The sequence below is a fragment of the Oncorhynchus keta genome, unplaced genomic scaffold (genome assembly GCF_023373465.1).
Source record: "Oncorhynchus keta strain PuntledgeMale-10-30-2019 unplaced genomic scaffold, Oket_V2 Un_scaffold_584_pilon_pilon, whole genome shotgun sequence".
Taxonomy (NCBI): domain Eukaryota; kingdom Metazoa; phylum Chordata; class Actinopteri; order Salmoniformes; family Salmonidae; genus Oncorhynchus; species Oncorhynchus keta.
The window spans coordinates 1,770,100-1,791,099 of record NW_026290969.1 but is presented as its reverse complement, the minus strand read 5'-3'; the positions used below and the strand labels follow the sequence as shown (position 1 = coordinate 1,791,099).

Below are 21,000 nucleotides of genomic sequence, written 5' to 3'. Positions count from 1 at the left end.
TGCTCAGGGGCAGAATGACAGATTTTCACCTTGTCAGCCTGGGGATTCGATCCAGCAACCTTTCAGTTCCTGGCTCAAAGCTCTAACCAAAGACGTGAATCAGGAAGTATACCCATCAATATGTACTGTGATTTGTTAATTCAATTCATCTGACATTTCAAAAAATACATTCCATTTCTTGAGCCACATCAGTTGAATGAACATTCTACATCACCATGGAAATCATTGCATCACAATACCAGGCAGCCATGGACCCAGTTGGTATTCGATAGGACGTTGCAACTCTGCCCACTTGTGGGGAAAACAACCTGTGGTGACCTAGGTTGCCACATTTGTCTCAGAGCAAAAACGTTTTTTTCTTGTCTGCTTGTTTAAGTCAATTACAAAAATATATTTAAGAAGTACAACATCTCTGAAGATTACTTTTCAACATTGCCTGCTCCCCAACGTTCTCAGTACTTAGAAAAATGTTAAATTGTAGGGCTTCCCACATGCCCCTTTTTCATGACGATGCTAGCAGCCATTTGAGTGAGTGCTAGCTAGCTACCGCCTGGAACATTTAAGCTAACCATGAAAACAGACTTTTACAGCTACAAGTAGTGAGTGGTGTTAGACTGTACTATACAAGTTAAATGTCTATCCTGTGATTAAATATATGTAGCTTGGACACCGGGCCCCCACATTTCCCACGCTGAATAGTCTGAAGCAACATCTTCTCGCAGGCTCTATTTCCCTATGCTGGAGCATTGTGAACCATTGGTCCGTTTTTTTTGACCTGGTTACATGTACATTGACCAACACAGCGTTTTGGCATGTTTTTTTATTTCTGTGAAAAATAATCATTTTAAATCGACAATGAAGTTGCCTCTTTTACAATAGGGGTCAGTTGGAAAGAATGTTGGCAACTGCTATCACCAATTACATGTGAGATTTGAACATAGATCCACTTGGCTAATGACTGTATTGCAGTACATCTGTGTAAGATTCAGCAGCATGTACAGTGGGTGTGTACATTGTGTAGCAATGCTGTGTACTAGGGATGAAAAATGCCCTGGTGGCCTAATAAAGGCTGTGATTTACGGCTCACTGTCTGAAGGTCCCATCCAAGCCTCTGACGGAATTGCAGACCACCCTGATGCCTCATTCACACCCAACCAAAGTCAGAGCGTGCACGTTTTGCCTTCAGTCAGACACATAGGTGGTGCCGGCCTTGTGGTGTTCAGTGGACTGTGATGGTATGTAAACGTTGCTGGAGCTTTTCTTGTTTAGCAGAGAAAGACAGAGGGGGATGTGTCTGTGATTTTCCACTGTTTCCCTCCCTCTGTTGGTTACGTGGCCCTTCTGCCTGGAAGTTTAATCTGGTCCCGTGGCCTCTCTCTCCCAGACGATCTCCTTGGGTTTTTTTTTCTCTCAACTCTCAAGCTTATCTCTCTCGCTTGCACTCAGTCTCTGCTTCCTTCTTTCTAAATTGAACAAAAAATATAAAAGCACCATGTAAAGTGTTGGTCCCATGTTTCAAGAACTGAAATAAAATATCCTAGAAATGTTCCATATTCAACAAAAGGTTATTTCTATAAAATTGTGCACAAATTTGTTTACATCCCTGTTAGTGAACATTTCTCCTTGACAAAGATATGCCACACCTGTCAGATGGATTGATTATCAAGATGCTGATTTAAATGGCACGATCACTACATAGGTGTACCTTGTGCTGGGAACAATAAAAGGCCACTGAAATACGCAGTTTTGTTACACAACACAATGCCACAGATGTCTCAAGTTTTGTGGGAGCATGCAGTTGGCATGCTGACTGCAGGAATGTCCACCAGAGCTGTTACCATGATTGAATGTTCCTTTACCATAAGCCACCTCCAATGTTTAAGAGAATTTGACAGTACATCCAACTGGTCTCACAACCGTAACCACACCAACCCAGGCCCTCCATCTGGCTTCTTCACCTGCAGGATCATCTGAGACCAGCCACCCAGACAGCTGATGAAACTGTGGGTTTGCACAACTGAAGAATTTCTGCCAAATCTGTCAAACTGTCTTAGGGAAACATTTTAACAATTTTAAGGCACAGAATCTGTGATGAGATTCTGAAGCCCATTGTCGTACCATTCTTCTGCCGCCATCACCTCCTGTTTCAGCATAATGTACACAGTATCTGTACACAGTTCCTGGAAGATGAAAATGTCCCACATACTCACCAGACATTGAGCATGTTTGGGATACTCTGGATTGACTTGGGCGACCCAGCGTTTTCCAGTTTCCTAATAAAATACCAAAATATCTACCTACTTCGCAAAGCCATTGAGGAGTGGGACAACATTCCACATGCCACAATCAGCAGCCTTATCAATTCTATGCGAAGGATATGTGTTGCGCTGCATGAGGCAAATGGTGGTCACATCAATACTACTTTTCTGATCCACGCCCCTACTTTAATTTGATTTTTTAAATAAGGTATCTGACCAACCGATGCACATCTGTATTTCCAGTCAAATCCATAGATCAGGGCCTTATTTATTTATTTAAATTGATTTCCTTCTATGAAGTGTAATATCTTTGAAATTGTTGTTTTATATTTTTGTTCAGTATACAGCCTCTTTCTCTCTCTACTACATCCCTCGTTCAATGTCTGCCTTGGGCACCATACAGATGGCACAGGAAGGGTTGCTAATCTGTGTGCAGAGAGAGGGATTCCCATGGTCCCTTTTCCACTTTTTAATATATTTTTTGTTAGTCACCTAGTATGTTTGTTTACACAGAGCAAATGGAAGTTACACTTGAAATTCACTACTAATGTTTGCTAGCTAAATATCTTAAAGTTAACTTCTAATTATCTAACATGTGCAAAATACATTTTCTAGCTTGCAAGATCAATCTTCTTGGTGGCCTACAGCAGAGACAATCAATCCACTCCTGGATCAAGTGTGGGTAGCCCTTTTGAGATAGTTGTATAACTGGGTTGTCTGCCCTTCCAGTTAGCTTGCGCTTTTTAGCATTTTGTTAGCGTCTGCTATGGGAATTCGCTAGTACTTTGTTAGCATAATTATTTCATTTTATATATATTGAATTGTACTACACCGGCTCCGTCGCTCGTCGGAAGTGGCAGGGCTTGCAAAGTATTTCAGACTACAAAGGGAAGCACAGCCGAGAGCTGCAGAGGGACACGAGCCTACCAGACGAGCTAAATAACTTCCATGCTCGCTTCGAGGCAAGTAACACTGAAACATGCATGAGAGCATCAGCTGTTCCGGACTACTGTGTGATCACGCTCTCCGCAACCGATGTGATTGTTGACCTGTTTAAAAAGGTCTTACTCACAAGGCAGGGCAGATTACCAGGACGTGTACTCCGAGCATGCGCTGTCCAACTGGCAAGTGTCTTCACAGACATTTTCATCCTCTCCATGTCTGAGTCTGTAATACCAACATGTTTCAAGCAGACCACCATAGTCCCTGTGCCCAAGAACACGAAGGTAACCTGCCTAAATGACTACCGACCCGTAGCACTCACGTCTGTAGTCATGAAACGCTTTGAAAGTCTGGCCATGGCTCATATCAACACCATTATCCCAGAAACCCTAGACCCACTCCAATTTGCATACCGCAATATACACTGCTCAAAAAAATAAAGGGAACACTTAAACAACACAATGTGAAATCAAACTGTCCACTTAGGAAGCAACACTGATAGACAATACATTTTACATGCTGTTGTGCAAATGGAATAGACAACAGGTGGAAATTATAGGCAATTAGCAAGACACCCCCAATAAAGGAGTGGTACTGCAGGTGGGGACCACAGACCACTTCTCAGTTCCTATGCTTCCTGGCTGATGTTTTGGTCACTTTGAATGCTGGCGGGGCTTTCACTCTAGTGGTAGCATGAGACTGAGTCTCCAACCCCACACAAGTGGCTCAGGTAGTGCAGCTCATCCAGGATGGGACATCAATGCGAGCTGTGGCAAGAAGGTTTGCTGTGTCTGTCAGCGTAGTGTCCAGAGCATGGAGGCGCTACCAGGAGACAGGCCAGTACATCAGGAGATGTGGAGGAGGCCGTAGGAGGGCAACAACCCAGCAGCAGGACCGCTACCTCCGCCTTTGTGCAAGGAGGAGCACTGCCAGAGCCCTGCAAAATGACCTCCAGCAGGCCACAAATGTGCATGTGTCTGTTCAAACGGTCAGAAACAGACTCCATGAGGGTGGTATGAGGGCCTGACGTCCACAGGTGGGGGTTGTGCTTACAGCCCAACACCGTGCAGGACGTTTGGCATTTGCCAAAGAACACCAAGATTCGCAAATTCGCCACTGGCGCCCTGTGCTCTTCACAGATGAAAGCAGGTTCACACTGAGCACATGTGACAGACGTGACAGTCTGGAGACGCTGTGGAGAACGTTCTGCTGCCTGCAACATCCTCCAGCATGACCGGCTTGGCGGTGGGTCAGTCATGGTGTGGGGTGGCATTTCTTTGTGCTCGCCTGACTGCCATTAGGTACCGAGATGAGATCCTCAGACCCCTTGTGAAACCATATGCTGGTGCGGTTCACCCTGGGTTCCTCCTAATGCAAGACATTGTTAGACCTCATGTGGCTGGAGTGTGTCAGCAGTTCCTGCAAGAGGAAGGCATTGATGCTATGGACTGGCCCGCCTGTTCCCCAGACCTGAATCCAATTGAGCACATCTGGGACATCATGTCTCTCTCCATCCACAGACCGTCCAGGAGTTGGCGGATGCTTTAGTCCAGGTCTGGTAGGAGATCCCTCAGGAGACATGCCCAGGCGTTATAGGGAGGTCATACAGGCACGTGGAGGCCACACACACTACTGAGCCTCATTTTGACTTGTTTTAAGGACATTACATCAAAGTTGGATCAGCCTGTAGTGTGGTTTTCCACTTTAATTTTGAGTGTGACTCCAAATCCAGACCTCCATTGGGTTGATGAATTTGATTTCCATTGATGATAATTTTTGTGTGATTTTGTTGTCAGCACATTCAACTATGTAAAGAAAAAATTATTTAATAAGAATATTTCATTCATTCAGATCTAGGATGTGTTATTTTAGTGTTCCCTTTATTTTTTTTTAGCTATATATATATGTATATATATGTGGAGGATATATATATATTTTGAAGTTCTTCAAAGTAGCCACCCTTTGCCTTTATGACAGCTTTGCACACATTTTTTGTTGTTGAAAGAAATGGCGCCCCATGTGTGCACGGTCGGTAATACCGTATACCCTGGAATGGTTCAGGAAGGGTATAAAGGTATGTAAATCTGGATACCGCCCAATCCTACTGAGCTACGAATCAACCAGGTCTACTGTAGGTCTTGTAGTGTTGAAAGTGAGTGAACTATTGAAAGTTCTCTGGTTCTGACTCACACGCCTTTCTGTTTTAAGATGGTGTATAATCAGGTCTTGCACACATACAGAGAGTGGAGTGTGTGTGTGTGTGTGCTGGTATTTGGCAGGGTGCACGCTGCTCTGCAGATAAAATCAGCTGTTGTGCTTCTGAATGTGATGACACCATGGCAGAGGAATGAAGTGCTATCTCTTCTATCGATCATTCTCTGAGCGTGGGCTGAGATATATGTACAGTAACTGCACACCGCTCTAACCAGTTCTACTTTGTACTTCCCTGATTTGGATTGGGGGAAATTGTTTAAAGGAAATGCAAATAATTGTATGTATATTTGTTTAACTTTGTGTGTGCGCACGCACTGGATGTGATGAAAGCAACCTACAGTAGAGGCTCTAGCCCTACAGTAGAGGCTCTAGCCCCCTCTTGATCACTGAGGTGGAAATATAAAAACTAAGTTGGTGATGTCCAAGTTGGTCATTGGTCACAGTCTATTGGGCAGTGAGAGAGGTACACATCGACTCTTAACAGGGCCTCATCGGTGTCCTCCAGCATGTTAGAGGTCCTCTGTGTAACAGAGCCACGGTGAAGTGGGCCAAGCCTGTTACAGCTAGCCTCTATTTGGCTAAAGCACACATACAGTGCCTTCGGAAAGTAGTCAGACCTTACGTTTATAGCCTTATTCTAAAATGGATTCAATTTGGGGGGGTTTCTCTTATCAATCTACACAATACCCCATAATGACAAAGCAAATACAGGCTTTGATTTTTATTTTGCTAATGTATTTAAAATAAAAACTATTCAGACCCTTTATTCAGTACTTTTGATGAAGCACCTTTGGCAGCGATTACAGCCTCAAGTCTTCTTGGGTAGGATGCTACAAGCTTGGCACACCTGTATTTGGGGAGTTTCTCCCATACTTCTCGGTAGAAGAATGGTTGCTGCACAGCTATTTTCAGGTCTCTCCAGAGATCTTTGATCAGGTTTAAGTCCTGGCTCTGGCTTGGCCACTCAGACATTCAGAGACCTGTCCCGAAGCCACTCATTTGTCTTGGCTGTGTGTTTAGGGTTGTTGTCCTGTTTGAAGGTGAACTTTTGCCCCAGTCTGAGGTCCTGAGAGCTCTGGAGCAGGTTTTCATTAAGGATCTCCCCATTCATCTTTCCCTTTCCCTGGTCTACCAGTCCCTGCCGCTAAAAAAGATCTCCACAACATGATTCTGCTACCACCATGCTTCTCCATAGGGATGGTTCCAGGTTTCCTCCAGACATGACGCTTGGCATTTAGGCCAAAGCGTTCAATCTTGGTTTCATCAGACCCAGAGAATCTTGTTTCTCATGGTCTGAGTGTCTTTAGGTGCCTAAACTCCAAGTGGGCTGTTATGTGCCTTTTACGGAGGAGTGGCTTCTGTGTGGCCACTACCAGAAAGGCCTGATTTGGTGGAGTGCTGAAGAGATGGTTGTCCTTCTGGAAGGTTCTCCCGGAAGATTCTCCCATCTCCACAGAGGAACTCTGTGAGGAAGAGGAAGCTCTGTCAGAGTGACCATCGGGTTCTTGATCACCTCCCTGACGAAGGCCCTTCTCTCCCGATTTGCTCAGTTTGGCTGTGAGGCCAGGTCTAGGAAGAGTCTTGGGGGGTCCAAACTTATTCCATTTAAGAATGATTGAGGCCACTGTGTTCTTGCGGACCTTCAATGCTGCAGACATTTTTTGGTACCCTTCCTCAGATGTGTGCCTCGACATAATCCTGTTTCGGAGCTCTACGGACAACTCCCTCGACCTCAAAAGTCAAGGGGTCTCAATACTTTCTGAAGGCTCTGTATACCGGGCGGAGGGAGCAGAATCGACAGTTGCATATCAGATATTCTTTTTGACTGTATTGTTTTGACTCGCAATATTATTTTTGTGCTAGTTGGCTGTAACTGCACCAAATCGTCAATATTTTTCTTTCATAGCCTGTTCTCCATCTTCTTTTTAAATAAGGAGCCAATTTGTTTTCAGCACTTTATTTCCATGACTGATCAAAACTTGTTTTTTTCATGTCCTTCTGCAGCAGACATTGTGAGCAATCAATTTGGAACAACAAATTGCAATAAAATCACATTATCGAATGTCAATGCATATAGAATCGCAATACATATCGTATCAGCACCTAAGTATCAGGATAATATCATATTGTAAGGTCCCTGGCAACTCCCAGCCCTAGTAGCTAGGATGTGGGAACTGGGCCCAAGGCACAAATGTAGTGTGTTAACTATAGTCCAGATCTTGACTAGTCAATGAAATTGAGTTATTACTTGTCATGGGCCTGCAGGTTTGAGATGGTGAATCTCACACTGATGTAGCTTGTGGTAGGCTTAGTCATTGACCGAGGTTTGTAATGTGGGCTAAACGTATCAAAAAACTGATGTAAATGGGGTAAGTTTACCCTGAGTGACTCTCTGACAGCGAACCTGCAATAGCTTTTTTTCACAGAAGGGATATATTTGCATATCAGAGAACCAGGTGCGCCTGTCTTCTTCCCTCTCCCTCCCCTGGCTAAGGTATGTGTGGTGGAAATGCCATCTGATTAATGTAGCTCAGAAATATGAGACTAAAGCCAGTACAGGATGCAAAAGGTGAAAACATTTCTCTGTTTTTCATCTTTAGTAAACACTGAGAAGCCAGTAGCGGACTGGAGTATTCTAATGTTGGTCTAAACTGTCCAGTTGTTCTTATCGTCCCACAGCTGGATTGTGTATTATTTGATGAAGGGGGAGCCCAAGCTATATTGTGTCCCAGTAAAATAACTCTATATTTATTATGAAATGAATTATGTGGAGGCTGCTGCTGTGTACAGTACCTTCAGAAAATATTCACACCACTTGACTTTTTCCACATTGTCTTTAATTTAAAAAATTGTTTTTTAAATAAACGATCTACATAGAAAACTCTGTCAATAGAAGAAAAAATTCAACGTTTCTTCTTACCATTCATGGAAAATGAAACCCTAATATCTTGACTAGATAAGTATTCAACCCTTTGAGTCAATACATGTTAATTACCTTTGGCAACGTGCTTTGCACACCTGGATTGTACAATATGTGCCCATTTTTATGCACTGTCAAGTTGGTTATTGCTAGACAGCCATCTTCAGGTCTTGCCATAGATTTACAAACAGATTTAAGTCAACTGTAACTAGACCAAGCAGGAACATTCAATGTTGTCTTGGTAATCAACCCACTGTCTGTTGGAAAGCAGACTGAACCAACTGTGCTTAGCTCTTCTGTCCTAAATAACTCAATAGTCCTTACCGATGACTAACTAGCATACCCATACCATAATGCAGCCACCACCATGCTTGAAAATATGAAGTGATGTGTTGGCATTGCCCTGAACAACGCTTTGTGTTAAGGACAAAATGTTAATTGCTTTGCCACATTCTTTGCAGTATTACTTTAGTGCCTTATTGAAAACAGGATGCTTTAATATTTATATTCTGCACAGCCCTCCTTCTTTTCACTCTGTCAATTAGGCTAGGATTGTGGAGTAACTACAATGTTGTTGAGCCATCCTTTACAGCCATTAAATTTGAACTGTTTTAAATTCACCATTGGCCTCATGGTAAAATCCATGAGTAGTTTCCTTCCTCTCCGGCATCTGAGTTAGGAATGGCGCCTGTATCTTTGTAGAGACTGGGTGTATTGGTACGCCATCCAAAGGGTAATTAATAACTGCACCATACTCAAAGGGTTATTGAATGTCTGCTTTAATTATATATTTTTTTACCCATCAACCAATATGTGCTCTTTGCAAACCATTGGAAAATCTCCCTGGTCTTTGTGGTTGAATCTTTGCATGAAATTATTTTATTTCTTTCTTTCACCTTTTATTTAACCAGGTAGGCCAGTTGAGAACAAGTTCTCATTTACAACTGCGACCTGGCCAAGATAAAGCAAAGCAGTGCGACAAAAACAACACTGTGTTACAGATGGGATAAACAAACGTACAGTCAATAACACAATAGAAAATTCTATGTCCAGTGTGTACAAATATAGTACAATTAGGGAGGTAATTCTATAAATAGGCCTTAGTGGCAAAATAATTACAATTTAGCATTAACACTGGAGTGATAGATGTGCAGATGATGATGTACAAGTAGAGATACTGGGGTGCAAAAAAAAAGAAAAATGACAGTATGGGGATGAGGTAGTTGGGTGGGCTATTTACAGATTGTCTGTGTACAGGTACAGTGATCGGTAAGCTGCTCTGACAGCTGATGCTTCAAGTTAGTGATTTGTCTCCAGCTTCAGTGATTTTTGCAGTTCGTTCCAGTCATTGGCGGCCAAACGCGGTGTTGGCTTTGGGGATGACCAGTGAAATATACCTGCTGGAGCGTGTGCTACGGGTGGGTGTTGCTATGGTGACCAGTGAGCTGAGATAAGATGGGGCTTTACCTAGCAAAGACTTACAGATTACCTGGAGCCAGTGGGTTTGGTGACGAATATGTAGCGAGGGCCAGCCAACGAGAGCATACAGGTCACAGTGGTGGGTAGGATATGGGGCTTTGGAGACAAAACGGATGGCACATGTGATAGACTACATCCAGTTTGCTGAGTAGAGTGTTGGAGGCTATTTTGTAAATGACATTGCCGAAGTCCAGGATCGGTAGGGTATGGTCAGTTTTACGAGGGTATGTTTGGCAGCATGAGTGAAGGATGCTGAGTTGCGAAATAGGAAGCAAATTCTAGATTTAATTTTGGATTGGAGATGCTTAATATCAGTCTGGAAGGAGAGTTTACAATCTAACTAAACACCTAGGTATTTGTAGTGGTCAACAAATGTACAGCTCGACTGAGGGACATTATCTGTACAGTATGTGTGGGATACAGAGATTGGGTAGTCATTTAAAAACTGTTAAACACTATTGCACACATAGAGTCCATGCAACTTGTTATGTGACTTATTAAGCACAGTTTTACTCCTGAACTTTATTTAGGCTTGCCATAACAACAAAAGGGTTGAATACTTATTGACCCCAAGACATTTAGCATTTAATTTAATTAATTTGTAAACATTTCTAAAAACAGTTAAATTCAGGTCCATGGGTGTGAATACTTTCTGAAAGCTGTGTTTTTTCCAAACATTTCCCTTGCAAAATAACAGATGAAATGTTGACTGTGATATGTATCAATTGTAATATTTTTCCTGCTAAAATAAAATATTTTTGATCTAGCCTAGGCCCTGTACTTTTATTTTGATGCTCTAGTCTAGTGCATGTAGCATGTCATTTTCTTGTATAGAGCCACATGATCAGGCATGTTCAACTCTACTGACTTTAGTTGTGTCACCACTGTTACATTAAATACCAAATGTACTTACTCTGGTCTAGGCACGTGTGCTCTAGCCAACAGCTTGTGGATATTGTGTAGGCTAGTTTACATGACGATATTATTATGGATAAAAGCCAGAATATTTTTATTTGTAAAAGCATCAATCACCAGAATAAGACCATCAATATTTATTGGAAAGGAGCATCACATCTTTACTGCACTTTCACAACCCTTTGACGTTCATTATAACTTATTTAATCTGTAGCTTAAATACTGAATGGTAACCTGAGTCATAGTGGGAGGACCACACACCACGTCATCACGTTACTCCAAGTTTACTCCGATATGATTGTTGTTATATCAATATTTGCACATAATTAATCTCAAATAAAATTGTACTGACACTTCCTGCTTCCATCACAGCTGTCATGATAACTGGATGGAAACGTGGTTAGTAAGATGCAAAAACTAATAGTGTAATTATAGAACACTTGTGGAAAGCAGAATCATTGTCACCAATATTTTGTTGCATTTATCTGACCACGCAGAGTGAACGGCAAGAAAGTGCTCGTGACTGTGGTCGGGCAACTGCTCTCTCCTTGAGTGACTGGGCAGGACTTGGTGTGGAAAGTGGCATGCTGCAGGAGGAGAGGACTCAGAGTAAACTGACATTGCACGCGCTGGAGTTCGCGTATCACACTTAACAAACCAAACATTGAAATATCGTTATAGAAGGTAAAGTGAAAGTCTAATGGGTATGTATGGTCCAGGGGTGTCTCCTAGTGACTGTCAGGCGGTAGCTGGCTGTCTTTGTTTTGCTGCAGTCAGTCAGCTTCTACAGATCAATGATCTGGCACATGTGCACTGACTGAACACGTGTGATGGACACGACCAGAGACTGTGAACACAGGAGACACACCCACATCCTGCAGCAGTCCCCTCCCCCACTCCAATCACCAGCTCGCTCGCTCTCTCTTCCCCCCCTGCAGGCCCATGGCATGATGTTGTTAGGGGACTCTAGAGACACACCACTCAACCCTCATCGCGACTCACACACACCAACCCCCCCCTTCCAGCATAGACCCACCCACGACAGCCATACACAAATCCTCTCCATTGCAAACCCCTCATCAAACTCACCTCACAAATCATTCATCAACCCTCCACATCATATAGGCCTACCTGTATACCACCTGACTGCCCTATCACAAGTAGAGGTCGACCGGTTATTCAGAATTGCGATTAATTAGGGCCGATTTCAAGTTTTCATAACAATCGGTCAGCGACATTTTTGAACACCGATTGAACACCACGAGAAGCTTGCATGGCAGGCTGACCACCTGTTACGCGAGTGCAGCAAGGAGCCAAGGTAAGTTGCTAGCTGGCATTCAATGTATCTTATAAAAAACAATCAATCTTAACACAATCACTAGTTAATTACACATGGTTGATGATATTACAAGTTTATCTAGCTTGTCCTGCGTTGCATATAATCGATGCAGTGCCTGTTAATTTCTCATCGAATCACAGCCTACTTCGCAAAACGGGTGATAATTTAACACGAGCACTCGTGAAAAAAGCACTGTTGTTGCACCAATGTGTACCTAACCATAAACATCAATGCCTTTCTTTAAAATCAATACACAAATGTGTATATATATAATTAATTGTGTCACTTCTCTTGCGTTCTGTGCAAGCAGAGTCCGGGTATATGCAGCAGTTTGGGCAATTAATTTGCCAGAATTGTACATAATTCTGACATAACATTTGAAGGTTGTGCAATGTAACAGCAATATTTAGACTTAGGGATGTCACCCATTAGATAAAATACGGAACGTTTCCATTTTTCACGGAAAGAATAAACGTTTCGAAATGATAGTTTCCGGATTTTACCATATTAATGACCTAAGGCTCGTATTTCTGTGTTATGTTAGATTTCATTATATTATTTGATAGAGCAGTCTGACTGAGCGGTGGAAGGCAGCAGCAGGCTCGTAAGCATTCATTCAAACAGCACTTTCATGCGTTTTCAAGCAGCTCTTCACTGTGCTTCAAGCATTGAGTTGTTTATGACTTCAAGCCTATCAACTCCCGAGATTAGGCTGGTGTAACCGATGTGAAATGGCTAGCTAGTTAGCAGGCTGCGCGCCAATAGCGTTTCAATCGGTGACGTCACTCGCTCTGAGACCTTGAAGTAGTTGTTCCCCATGCTCTGCAAGGGCTGCGGCTTTTGTGGAGCGATGGGTAACGATGCTTCGAGGGTGGCAGTTGTCTATGTGTTCCTGGTTCGAGCCCAGGTAGGGGAGAGGGACGGAAGCTATATTTTACACTGGCGATACTAAAGTGCCTATAAGAACATCCAATAGTCAAAGGTATATGAAATACAAATGGTATAGAGAGAAATAGTTATATAATTCCTTTAACTACAATCTAAAACTTGTTAACTGGTAATATTGAAGACTCATGTTAAAAGGAAGCACCAGCTTTCATATGTTCTGAGCAAGGAACTTAAACGTTAGCTTTTTTGCATGGCACATATTGCACTTTTACTTTCTTCTCCAACACGTTGTTTTTGCATTATTTAAACCAAATTGAACATGTTTAATTATTTATTTGAGGCTAAATTGATTTTATTTATGTATTATATTAAGTTAATATAATTGTTCATTCAGTATTGTTGTAATTGTCATTATTACAAATACATTTTAAAAATCGGCCGGGTAATCGGTATCGGCTTCTTTTGGTCCTCCAATAATCGGCATTGGGGTTGAAAAATCATAATCGGTCGACTTCTAATCACAAGTCCATAAAAAACTCTGTCAAACCTATAGTAGGGGACTCTAGGCCACAATATTGTTCAAATAGGTCTAGGCCTAGACCCAACAACAGTAGTGTTACAGTACAAAAACAGTGTTACAGTATGACTGTTTATCCACTAGGCTGTTGTCAGTGACAATTTGAGGCATTTTTGGGAGCACGGGACCAATTTATGTAATGCATCCTCTACACACCATTGTGCGGTTGCAAAGTATCCCACTGTCAGGCCTGGTATTGTGGCAAGGGTTGCTTTGCTCATGGCTTCTGCTGCTCAGTAAGTCCTTTATGTAATTTCATATAGCCTAGTGAATGGATGGTTTCAAAGGCACTGTACAATATATGACTAATCCTTTATTTATATTGACATACATTAGTCCGTCCATGAGCAGATTATTTTCTGTTCTAGGGGTTTCTAGGAAGGTCATTCAGGTGGTCCAGCGGCTTGGTTTGCTACTGTAGCGGGGGCCCTAGCTCTAACTGGACTACTGTAGCCAATATTGGATTCTTTCTCCAACTACCTCCCAGTTGTACTGGGTGACTCAAAACATCACTAGGGATGTAACGATTCTCCGATATGCATCGGTTCCCGATTCATATGTTTAAGATAGATTGGAGGTCCGTAGACCCCCAAATCAATCCAAATGTAGCATGCATCGGTCAGAAAATCAATTAAAATGTACAAATCGCCAGTTCACATTTTCTACCTTCCGAAAATACCTTATCTTTTGTGACAACTGATGTGTCCTCTTCTTCAGTGTCGAACTGCATGTAACTGTGTTGACAGTCGTTTTGCATGCCAAACAACCCCAGGCAATATCAGTAGCTGAGTCAAACTGCGCACTGTGCCCAGCTTTGCGCACTGACCAACGCGAGTTAAGTGGTCTGTTCTTGATCTTGCACATCTGCGCTCCAGATGCTCAACTAGTCTAAAGGACAGTTTTATTGCTTCTTTAATGAGGACCACAGTTTTCAGCTGTGCTAACATAATTGCAAAAACTTTTTCTAATGATCAATTAGTCCTTTAAAATTATAAACTTGGATTAGCTAACTCAACTTGCCATTGGAACACAGGAGTGATGGTTGCTGATAATGGGCTTCTGTAAACCTATGTAGATATTCCATAAAAAAATCAGCCGTTACAATAGTCATTTACAACATTAACAATGTCTACACTGTATTTCTGATAAATTTGATGTTATTTTAATGGACAAAAAATGTGCTTTTCTTTCAAAAACCAGGACATTTCTAAGTGACCCCAAACTTTTGAATGGTAGTGTACATCATTCTCACACACACAGCATATGTTTTACTCTCTTTGTGGGGACCTAAAATGTATTCCCATTTAAAGTCCTATTTTGCTTAAACCTAACTTCTAACCCTAATTGTAACCCTAAACCTAAAATAGCCTTTGTCTTCGTGGGGTCCTGGGAAATGTCCCCACAAGGGCGAATTTTCCTTTTTTACTATCCTTGTGGTGGCATTGGGGGATTTCCGGTACCACCCCACACACACACGTCAGCTCAGACAGATCCAGCTCAGAGAAGCCCAGCTCATGAGTTCCATCAGCAGCAGATTTGAATTTAGAATGGAAAAGGATTGTGTTTAATGCAACAAATGTTAGTGCACTGACTCGTATCACATCGATTCGTTCTCTAATCAAACCGAATCGCACCCAATCGTTTCAAACTAAAACATAGCCCATGTGTATATAGATACCTATCGAATAATCTTGAAAGGGAAAGATGCACAACCCTAGTAAACCTCACTAAAATATTCAGCTGAAAATTAATAATGGCAGGATGGGGGCAACAGAGGTGGGCTGTTAATTAATTGTGCGTGTGTTTTAGTCTGGGCCAGGTCGTGTTGGTGAGTCAAGCCCCTCTCTCTGGCTCTGTGCCGCTTCATTGCAGTAGATGATAAAACCGGAGAGAGGGAGGGAACGGGGAGTTAGTCTGTGGTTCAGCTCAGGACAAGTCCCCAAAGCCCCAGTAGCTCTCTGACAGCCTCAGACCAGGACAGTGTCCCCCAACCATCCAGACTATTTTCTGTCATAAAGGCTTCAGGATCTGAAAGGTCTTGACAGACCGTGACACCACAGTGAAATCCTTTCAAGACCTTATGGCAATTTTGACTCCAGCTAGGTAACTGACCTGGAAGCGGAGTTCAAGAGCTCTTTGTGTGCCCTGTCCCATTGTCTGGTTCTCACTGGTTTCGGATGGTTCATATTCACTTTGTAGGCTGAGCATCCTCCTACCTGAGACTGAGTGGGTTCCTGAACAGATGGCTTTCTCTAAGCTCCAACTAAGGCCTCATAAGGGTTTCATAGTACCCCAGTTATTCCCTGTTAACTGTGTTTATCTTGTGTTTATTATCTGTGTGTTTGGTTAACTTTAGTACCACCAGCTGTTCGGTTGGTGAGAAATGCTGTGATATACGGCTGTACACATCCAGCTCTCTGGCTCCTGTTCCCCCGCTGTCCAGTGGGTTGGCAGTGGCATGGTGGGCTTTGTGTTGCTGGTGTTGTGTTACTCCAGCGTGGAGCCTGGAGCTCTTATTAAAGGAACCTGAACTGGCCGCTGAGAATCATGGAAAAACAACAACCCCATGGGCGCGGTCATCGGCCTCTGTCAATCAATTGTTCAATCATCATCATCACTAGTTAACTCATTGAGGTGTAGACTAAAGGATGCATTGCGCCATTCCTTTCTAAATAGATGCCCATGGCTTGTCCAGTGCGCCAGGGAATGAGAAGTAGCACCTATGACCAATGGAATACTTCAAAAAGACTGCCTACCAGGCAGGCTGATTTGATCCGGTGTCCAGCTGCTGCTCAGCAGAAGAGCGGGGGAGGGGGTGGGAGTGGAGCCAGCTAATTTGGGTCTCTGAGGCCTGCTGCCCTCTTGTCCGCTGACTAATCCTCCCATAGAGGATGGGGAAGAGAGTAAGACCCTGGCCTGTTCTGTGCTGTAGAGAGACTGGCCGCCTGGGGAATGGCGACGTGATTTGCCCTCTCTGACCAAGTCCAAGCACTAATTAATAATAATAAATAATAATATATGCCATTTAGCAGACGCTTTTATCCAAAGCGACTTACAGTCATGTGTGCATACATTCTACGTATGGGTGGTCCCGGGGATCGAACCCACTACCCTGGCGTTACAAGCGCCATGCTCTACCAACTGAGCTACAGAAGGACCTAATTGAAGCATGGCTGCTCTCCACTATGCCAAATGACCCTGCAGTCCTCAGCTTTGTGTGTTAGCAGTATTTTTCCACTCTGTCACTCACGCCCCCTCATTGTCTGTCAAAAGCACTGCAAGCTGTCAGACTCCATCTTTTTTTTTCTGACACGCATAGACCTAATCAGGTGGAATTTCTGCGACCCTGTCGTTTTCGGGCCCATTATATAAACATTATTAGTCTGGGGAGGAAGGGGGATAAAGCTTATTATCACACATTTTTAGCAGTTTGTCTCTGTCAAAGGCAGTACTTGTTTGTCAGCCTCCACGTTTAGTCTGTGACAGGAAAGAGGCTTATTGGGAGGGTTGTGTGTCGTAATCTGGGCTATACACACTTTCACACACGCTCTTTTCCCAAGCGGTCTGTGTGCGTCATTGGACTGACACTGGCCAGTGTTATTTACCCATTTAGGTTCAGGCGTTGGATTTCGGAATGTATGTGTACTGCATCTCTGTCCACATTTGACAGGATGGATGTGCCGGTATGCACGTGTTTGGATGCTCACACTCCTCCTGGCCTTTTCCTGCAGCTGGAGTCGGTCCCACAATCTCATCCCTGTCTTCAATAATTCATCGCACCACCCTGGATGCCGGTGTGCCAATTATAGAGGAGCCCTCAGCCCAGCTCCACTGAAACAGAGATAACAGGCACATTGTTGCTGGCCAAAGCGTTCTGCACTGGGGGACAGAATGCAGGGGCAGGCGGCTAGCTGTCTGCTTACTCATAGCTGGACCAGGAGTAGGCCTACCACTCTCTGAACTGGTCTGAGATCAGATTTAGTATAGCCTAACTACAGAGTGTTGATACAGTATTGCTTGTCACTACATGTCTTAGCAGTGTCAGTTATGTCATTTTAAACCATTTTCTCTTTTCAAAATATTGTGGCATAGGCTAGTTGACTCCCAACCAGCGTTTAGTGAAGTTCTCTAGTGTATTTTATGTCACTAATATTACAAGGGGTGTGTGTGTGTAATCGTTTTTACACTATTGTTCTGATTTAAAAGCAGCTAATCTGTCTCTCATGGTCAAAACAGGATCAAACTGGAACACGATGATAATTGGGGCTAAAGAGCAAATGATGACCAGGCAGAAAGCCCTATGATGATGGTGGTGATGATGAAGAGGATAAAGGCCATGTGAGGTATTGATGTGTGATAGGGTAATTAAACAAACATGATGTCATAAGTGATCTCCGTGTCCCCTTTCCTCTATATCTTATCCACTGACCTGAAGGCTCTGAAGTAAAGAGAGACACTGGCATAACATCTGTGCCATCAATTATTTTGAAAATAGGTCTACCGGTACTTGTCTTTGAGCGTTTTGGGCCTAATGCTTTAAAGTGGAATGAGCTGTAGGCTAGATCAGCATTAGTCAACTAGAAATGTGCTGTTATGGTTAGAGAAAGTATTCAGGTAAATTGTGATTTCTAGAGGTCAGATTCTTCATCGGCTGTGCAAATATATCCTAATTCCACTCTGTAACCTGAACATGCACAGAGATTTTGCAAATTCTTTAATTTCCTCTGTGAAATGAGGTGGATTCATCTTGGTAAATGACAGTACATGTCGTTTATCGCCTTCACAAAGCAATTGTGTGACTGTTTGCTTGGAGGTAAGCACGGTTAAGGGCGTGGGGGTAGTACTTTAATACACAACCAACATTTCCCCAGCCCCATGGCAGTATTCATTAAGATCTTTCTGCCACAGAAAGCCATTCATCACTGCTTGTGTGTGCGTTCGCATGCGTTATCTGAACATTGTCCCCACGATGGATCCTCCAGTGGGATGACCCAGGCCTACCTCCAACGGGGCCACTCCCACAGACAGCCCTCTCCCTGGGTTAGTCGTGACTATCAGTGGATAGTTCAATTGGATTTCAGTAAGACTTAATGTATCCAGCTTTGTGATGGGCAAAATAGTGCAAATTTGATAAACTTTCATTATGAAAGGTTGATAAAATATTGATAAAAGCATTGATAAAAGCTGTTAACCACCAAGCAATTTTGCCCAACTGAGCTCTGTTGTTGTAGCCTCTCTGACCCTGTGGTGGATGACATACTGGAGTCCACTAGAGACTACAGACTACGTTCTCCCACCAGGGTTCTAGTTGCCCCTTCAAATCACACTGTCAGAGAGCAGGCCTAGTCTTTGTCCAGCCAGCCTGGGACAGCTATTGATTAACTTGGACAGTGGGAAGAATAACCGGACAAGAGGGAACAACACCGAATGCAAATTGGCTTGTTGTTCATGTCCTCAATAGAAAAATATATATTTTACTTTCCATTTAGTGGTGGAAAAATACCTTTGGTATCAGAAGCCTTAGAAAAAGTAACAACCTCTGGGAAGATCTGTGGGGTGCCCTGTTCTCGAAACAGAAAGGCTGGGACACCACAGGTTTTCACATGAGGTCTGTTTCTCACGGCTCTTTAAAGCCCACCTCGTTACAGCGTTCCCTTTCTGTGTGTGTCTGTGTAACTCCAGTTCCTCTGATCTTTAAGGGACTCGGGTAATCATTGCTTACATCGGGTGATCTTTTCATGCACCCACTGCTATTCTAAGCTGTTACATAATATGGCCCATTCACAAGTAACAGCTTAGAATAGTAGTGGGTGCATGAAAAGATCACCTGATGTAAGCAATGATTAGTGACCCACCCGAGTCATGTAAAGATCAGAGGAACTGGAGTTACACAGACACTGACACACAGGCATGGCATGGCTCGGTCACTACACATTGAGACCCATAATATGGGCCTATTCACAAGTGTCTCAATGTTTAGTGACCCCGCCATGCCATGCCTGTCTCCAGGCAAAGCCTGTGTTCAGAACTTTATCCTTCAATGTTCCAGTTGGACAATCATTTGAATTGTTCGACATTAAGCACTGGACATTGGCCTGGTTAAGCTGGTGGTGATGATTTAAAGGCGTTATGTCAGAGCTTTGCAGTTGTAAGAGTTCTACTGGTATCTTTCCATGTTTCACCTACTTCTGCAGTTCTGGGAAACCAGCAGAGTTTGTTCCATAAGTGAGAACAATTACGCCTTCACTACCATGAAGTGTTATCGCTGATGAGAGTCCAATGGTTATGCACAACACACACGTACACACTCAGTGTGCGCTAGTCTCTGTTCTGTAGCCAGACATTCGGCCTCGGCCTCAATCTGTAATACTAGAGTTACACATACAGCCTCTAGTCGGGGGCGACCGAGTGGAACACAGCTTTATGGATTACTTCCTGCTAATGTCACAATCCATTTTTCTGAGAGGGAGCACGGACCGATGGGATGGCTCGGTGTGCCTTCAACTCTGCCTGGCTCTCTCTGGGGTCCCCTATACAGCCTGTTTTGGAGGATAGCTTACATTAGCTGGGCCTCCCTCCTCGCATGCGTGCTCACACACACACAGGATGTTTACAGCACAGCTTTTAGAAAATGGCAGAATTATGAGTTTAATTCATGGCTGTATTGGAGGTTACAATACAATTTAGGGGACTATCTACAGCCCTATAAAATAACTAGACACTGCTGTTTTTATAATGTATTGTTTTCATGATAACTGTGTCACCATGTGTGTGCCAGTGTCTCTGTGTATGCTCCCATGCGGTGTACAACACCTCTGAGTGTGTATGTGATTCCAGAATTATGCAGTAGCTCCTATGTCTGCTTAAAGGGAATGCAGAGAAAAGGGAAGGAGGAAATTAAGGCGAGGATGGGGGAAAGATGGGGAGGGGGGACTTTCCCTGACAGAAAGGGTATGACATTGGTGGGGGGGAAAGGGGATGAGAGCAGGTTTCTAAAGTGCGACCATTTTGGTCGCATATGCTCCTAAATATTTTTGCTCTGCGGCCTGGAATTTTAATTTGGGAGCACCAGTGTGACTAGATTTTTTGTTATTGTCATGATTTAGGCTTTGCTTTACTTCAGCCTCCGAGTGCCATAGAGTCCCCTCGCTCCCTTCCCGGCTGCTTGCTTCCAGTTCCCAGGCTACACACACCAAGCCCTGCCCCCCGTCACTCAAGCAAGCACCACATGGTTCCTCCACGCTGTTTATTCTCTCAGCATGCTGTCAATTCATGCACCACAACACAGATTCTTCCAAAACAAGAGTGATGCTGCTTTCCACATTGCTTCTAGATATTAATCCAGATAATGTATCTATTATACTATTACTTTGTGTATATGCTCTCTGCAAAATGTGAGTTAATTAGTCTAAGGACGCTGGCATACATGTGTCTAACATAATGCTAATTGTTAACTAACTACTGTAGC

The 21,000-nt window shown here is 43.3% G+C and overlaps 1 protein-coding gene across 16 annotated transcripts in view; it reads left to right on the top strand.

Moving 5' to 3' along the window:
• LOC118361415 (serine/threonine-protein kinase WNK2-like) overlaps positions 1–21,000 on the top strand; it is a 119,328-nt gene that overhangs the window by 12,862 nt on the left and 85,466 nt on the right. Inside the window, exon 3 of one of the 16 annotated variants that reach the window (XM_052517179.1) lies at positions 17,769–17,875. The exons of the other annotated variants lie outside the window; for them this stretch is intronic. The gene's annotated coding sequence lies outside the window, so the exon portion shown is untranslated. The remainder of the gene's footprint in view (positions 1–17,768; positions 17,876–21,000) is intronic. 16 annotated transcript variants of the gene reach the window in all.